We start from the raw sequence: 6,000 nt of genomic DNA on the forward strand, positions 1-6,000 counted from the left end.
GCATCCCCACAGTTTCTCCCATTATGGCGAATGGAAGAAATGGTAGGGACACAGCTTGCAACTGCCATTTGGAACAGAGGCACCACTCCTATGTACACAGCAGCAGCAGCAGCACTGGGGTCTTCCAGCTCCATTACCCTTGTGCATCATGTCAGCCAGTGGTATAGCTCCGCTACAGATGTATCTTGTTCTAAATGAATTTAATTGCAATGGCTTCCTGCAAAGAACCCTGGAAGTTGTTGTTTGCTGAGGGCCTGGAAAATTCATTGAGGCTGTTATCACGAGCCGCCTAGCCCAGGTCGGGCAGCAGATCCTGGCACTCCTGCCCAGCCTCACCCGGCTCCCAAGCCTGACTCTTCGCCGAGGTGAAGGGAGCAAGCCCTTTCTTAACCGGGCTGCCAGGCTGGCGTGTCTCCTCAGGTTGCACACCGCATGAGGAGACACAGAGATGGGCACCTGGAGTGCCTGTCTGGTGGAGGATCCCTTCCATGCACCACGCTCATGGCGTGGTGCATTGTGGCATCTCCAGAGGCCGGGAAGTCTTCGACGCGCTGCATTGCGTGGCACAGCCCCAATCATCGGGGAGCACATTCCACGCTCTCAGCAGCATGTTTGTGATCTTCTGGGGGGAAGAAGTGAGTTTGAGCAGCTTTCCCTCGCACCCGCCTGCACCCGCCCAGTCATGTGAATGGTGAGTTAGAAATCCCTTGTTCCCCCAGAATGCACATGCACAATTAAATACACACACACCTAAAGTTTCCAGAGCTCTCTGAGGAGAGGGAATGATTGTTACAGCAGTCTAAGTGTGTAGTCTGGCCACAGCAGGACCACATTCCAACACTGAGCTAAGCATACATAAAGCCATTGCAATCAGCAGACCTCAGTGTGCTTATTTGTTTATGATCAGTGTAGCTTCAGGTCCCATCTCAATCACGAGGAGGGAGGTTGTACTGAGGGGGGCGAAATTTAGATATCACCATCCACCTATAACCTGGGAGGCCTGCTTTTCATTTTTCTTCTTACTAGTGCAGAGATTTATCTCCTCTGGAAACTTTTTGGGCAATGACATCTTTCCTTTAGTTCTGTCTGTCCATTTGACTCATTGCAGCTCATTCCCAAACTTGGCTATAGCTTTCAGTTTCCCAACCTAAACCTATTCTCAGTCTGGAGGCAGTGTTTTATCTGGCAGCATTTCTGAAAGACAGATCTTACAGATTTGAACTGTTGGTGAGTTATTCAAAAGATTCCTCCTCCTACCTTTCTTCTAGCCATAGAAAGAGAGCTTCAGAAAGGGTCAGATCCTGCTCAGATATCAAGCAAAAACAGACATTTGGAAATATTTATACTGAGCTAGAGATCTGAAGTAATGCTGAGATTTTGAACTTTTGGTTGCTGTGAATGTCAGAGGTGGTAGGTACATCAGCATGTACAAGAGAGTATATTCCAGTGGTTACAAATTCGGGCACCTGAGAAGTTTGTGATACCTTGTGATTTTGCTTGCATTTTATATAGCCTGGCCTTGCAATGTGTGGTAAATACGGTGCAAATCAGTGCTTTCTGCCCCCGCCCCCGCCTACTGATCTACATCTGAATTGTTTTTTGCCCATTTTGTTTAACGAATGAGATAATTAGAAACAGGAAAGGACGAGTGCCTTGCTTTTCTTGGAGGGTCATTATGGCCCTGCTCTTCCAGCTGGGGTGAGCTGCACAGTGCCAAAGATCCCCTCTCTGTCACACAAGGCACACCTCTCCCCACACTGGATCTGCAAGCTGGGGAAGGGGGAGTGGCTGTGCTGTAGGTGCTGAGTCCTGTGCACGGAGCAGAGGGGAAGGAGAGGCTGCCCAAGAGCCGGATGGAGCTCCAGCCCTTGGAGCTGCCATCTGCTTTGTGTCAGGGTGTTGTGAAGGGCTTGTTCCTGGCTGTCTGATGACGGAGGTTGCTGGATTGCCACACAAGGGATGCGGTTATGACAGATGCTGTGTTTACCATGCTTCATGCCTAGAATGGAGCACACAGGATGTGAGCTTTTCCTTGAGAATGTCACTGCACGATCTTTCACTCACCTCTTTCTCCAGCAGCACACACTCTCTGAAGTGAAACATGGAGCCCTCACTCCATCTAATGTCTTCCAGCCACATGGGAGGGCTTCCTTTAGGGCTGGTCCCTGTCAATGAACTGCACAACAAGCAATTTGAGAAAGACTCAAGCCCCAAGGAATTAACAACAGACTTAACAGGAAACACTCTTAGGCAGAACTAGAGAATCACCAACGTGCCTTCTTTCAAGGGGGGGGGGGATATTGGGTTCATATTAATAGGGCAAGCCCATACAGTTAGAATGTTAGCTGAACCAGAGAAACTGCTCCAAATTTGACCTCAGTTCCTGGACTCACCTCACAGAGGTGTTCCTAGGACCTTTAAATAGCTTGCCACTGAAAGGTGATGCAGCCCTAACATTAGCAGTGATGTCCATTCATAGCTGCCTCCTGGATTTGACCAGCATCTGTACCTACACCTGATCCTTCTATGGGTTTAATTCAAGCATCACTTCCAACCACAGCTTGACTAATACATCACTGGAACAGTTGTGAAAGCTAAGTTGGGGTAATACTTAAACCACATCTTCTTTTGCATGAATTTATTCTTAGCAGCCAAGGTGATTTAGGGTTCATCTCTAAGTAAAAAACCATCCAGCTGGTTATTTCACATCTGACCTCTTTCTTTTCTATTCTTGGGCAAAGTCAAGCATAATTATTCTTAAAACAACCCTCCCTCCCCTCAAAAACAAAACAAAAAACAACACCCCACTGTCTGTCAGGGGCAACATTACTAACTACTATATATAATTAATCAATTTCAGTACTTAATTATACCCAGCCCATGCAACCACTGCCTTCATCACCTTTATGAAAGCTATGAATGTGCTATCTAGAAGCTATACTGGATTATCCCGGATAACCAATATAAGACTTTAACAGCTACAAAAAAGCTGCATTGTTGCAACAAGAGTTCCATCCAAAGAGAAGACAAAATGGTTGTCCTCTACCAATGGAAAACAAATGTGCACACAAACACACACACACACACACACACACACACACACACCTGATTGTGCAGAAATGCCCCCAAACCATTGTTATTGCCTTTGCAAAATCTCCACTGAGCTCAGTTTTGATATTCAAAATATTCACAACTCCTCGTGTGTTTTTCCTCAGTTCTTGGGGAGCAACAGAAACAAAGCAATCAGTTTTTATCCTGAGCACAACAGCTCCTGGCCAAATATTCCACCATTGTTTGTTAGTTTGTTATATTTTTCTATAACATCTAATAGCCCCATCTCATAGCTCTAGGCAGTGTACAATGAATAAAAACACATATTTAAGAAACAGATGAAATAACAATTAAACCATCAAAGAGTTATAACCATCTCAAACAATTTAGAGACCCCGGAAGGTCAGCCTAAAAAAGTGACGAGACTGTGCTGGATAACAGTTCCAGATGGGACGGTTATCAGTTAGGTTCTGCACGGGATTAAGGACAGGCCTCCGAGCCCCCTCTCCAGTCCCCTTTGCTGAATATCATGCATATGTATTTGTTGGCTTGTTATATTTGCACCCTATCCTCCTTTCAAGGAGCTCAGGATGGTGCCCTCCCTTGTGAAACTCACAACAACCCTCAGAGGTAGGTAGGTAGCTCAGAGACAGTCACTCCATTCACATGACCGTGCATACCTGGGTAAGAAGCTGTACCCAGGTATACGCAGTCATGTGAATGGGGTGTGTGACTGGCCCAAGTTCACTCAGGTGACATTAGCACCTACACTACTGGCTCTCGAAAAAATCTCTCTAAATATAACTGAGGTCCCTCGAGACCCCTCAGCAGATGTGCCCTTGGCCCACTAAGTGCTTTCACCACAGTTCTACTTTTGCCCTCTCCTTCCTTGCAAGAAATCCTCGGGAATGTTTAGGTTCCAGCCATTCATCTGCAGTCCTGCTTAGTACAGCAAAATACTCTACATCCATTTTGCCTCCAAAAGAATGAGCAGGTGAGTCGAAGAAGTTTGCCCACCAGGGCATGCCCCAGCGTCCTCTTTCTCTGCGTTGTTCAAGGATTCTGTGGCAGGGACAGGTAGGTTTTCCTTGGCAAGGGCCTTGATGTGGACTGGTATACCCCAATCCTGTTTTGACTCATCTCTCCAAATCCCTTCCTTCCCCATTACAGCTATGGTGAGAGGAGGCTGCCTGCTGGATGGACATGCCAAGATTTCCTCCGATGTCTCCCAGCCCAAGGTGCAGTGCTGCATCTCTGGTCAGTTGTGAGTCTGAGATGAAGCACTGTAGCTCGGGAAGGGAGGAACGATGCAGCACAAGGTACCGGCCTCTCCTCTCCTTCACTGAGCTACATGGAGCAGGACAGCTCAGGCAGGTACAGCATGCCTTCCTCGTGGGTCTGGGGTGCATAGCCATGCCACTAGATTGTGGCAGCAGGGGCTAAAAGAACACCAGAGATCAAGCACGGGGAGGAGCAAGATGGAGCAACACAGAGCAAGCAGCAGCTGATAGCAAATGTTCCAAAGAGGGAGAGGCCTGTTTATCACCGCCTACTCAGAGAGCCTACTCACGGAAAAGTTTCTCAGGGAAACAGGAACTGGTGGGTTTGGAGGCAATGTACTCATCAAAGAGTGGACTCTGGCCAATGGGTGACTCTTCATTACAAATAACGTGTTGCCCATGAGAAAGAGGGCTTATACAAGAGAGAACATAGATGTAGTAGCCCATGCTGTTTGGTGCATCTGCAGTGTAGCTGCACATAAGTTATATGTGAGTTGTAAAGCAGGCTCAGAGAAATGGCCCTTGGGGGTGCATATATAAGGGTATGCGCCTGTGCATATAGTATATGTCCATATCTGCAGACGGAAACTATGTGGACCACATTAACGCTCTGCTCTTTAAGAGGGCCCCTTAAGAGATAATTCATCATGGCACACAGAAGGGATAGGATTCTTGCACAACTACCAAATCTCTTTCTCACAGGCGCCACCAAGTGGCAATATTTAGCATTGTGCACAGGCCGAAGCTCTGCCTGTTGAGCAGTGTCACACAAGAAAGGCTCTGCCTACAGCAAGCAGGGAAAGTGTGGCTGGGAGGTGTCCTTGCCCTGAGGCCAATCCTCACTGTGTCCTCGGGGTCCAGTTTTCCCAGGAATCCCTTAGATGATAAGAGGGGGATTCCTGGAAATACTGTTCTTGGGGTCATGGCTCAGCAACTGGAGACAACTTGTTCCTTCTCATCACCAGGAGGCTTTACAGACAGGGCGTCTACCCCGAGGCTCCTCCAGGAGAGAGTGTGTGCATTCACACAACAGCCAAACCTACCCCAAAGTTGCTTCGAGATCCTTGGACCCACTTCACACACAAGTCAGGCTTTGTATTGTGAATTCTAGCTTATCTCGAGGTATTTCCGGGTTTTTAAAATGCTGGTTTTATGCTACTTTCTCTGAAAATGTCAGAGCAGATAGGGATAGGCACTGAGGTAGAATCATTAGCATGATAAGAGGGATACTTCACAAATGCAGGTGTAGCTCTTTAGTCATCTCTCCCCCCACCCCGCCATTGGCTAGAAGAAAAACACTATGTGAACTTGCATCAAAAGCAAACTCGAGAGCAGAGGGGAGGGGCTGCTTCCCTCAATGCCGCGAGTGTAATTCGAAGTGGCTTCGCTCAACATCTACCCTGCAGCATGAAGCCATGTGTGAGTAACTCCCTGGGGAGGGAAATAGAAGCACTTAGAGGGCATGCCAGCTGGAGAGAAAGGTTTGGAATTGCCTCTAGAGATTTCCTTCCATTGTTGTTCAGATTCTAAGGACCCAGAAGACCAAAGCCACTGCCTGTGAGGCTTCATGCCAGAAGTTCTGAATCGCACTGAGCTTCCCTTCAGTCATGAAAATTAACCTACTTAAGGGTAGCTCTGTCCTGGAGTCATTTCCCAGAGGGCCAAACCA

The sequence above is a fragment of the Hemicordylus capensis genome, chromosome 2, assembly GCF_027244095.1.
Source record: "Hemicordylus capensis ecotype Gifberg chromosome 2, rHemCap1.1.pri, whole genome shotgun sequence".
Taxonomy (NCBI): Eukaryota; Metazoa; Chordata; class Lepidosauria; order Squamata; family Cordylidae; genus Hemicordylus; species Hemicordylus capensis.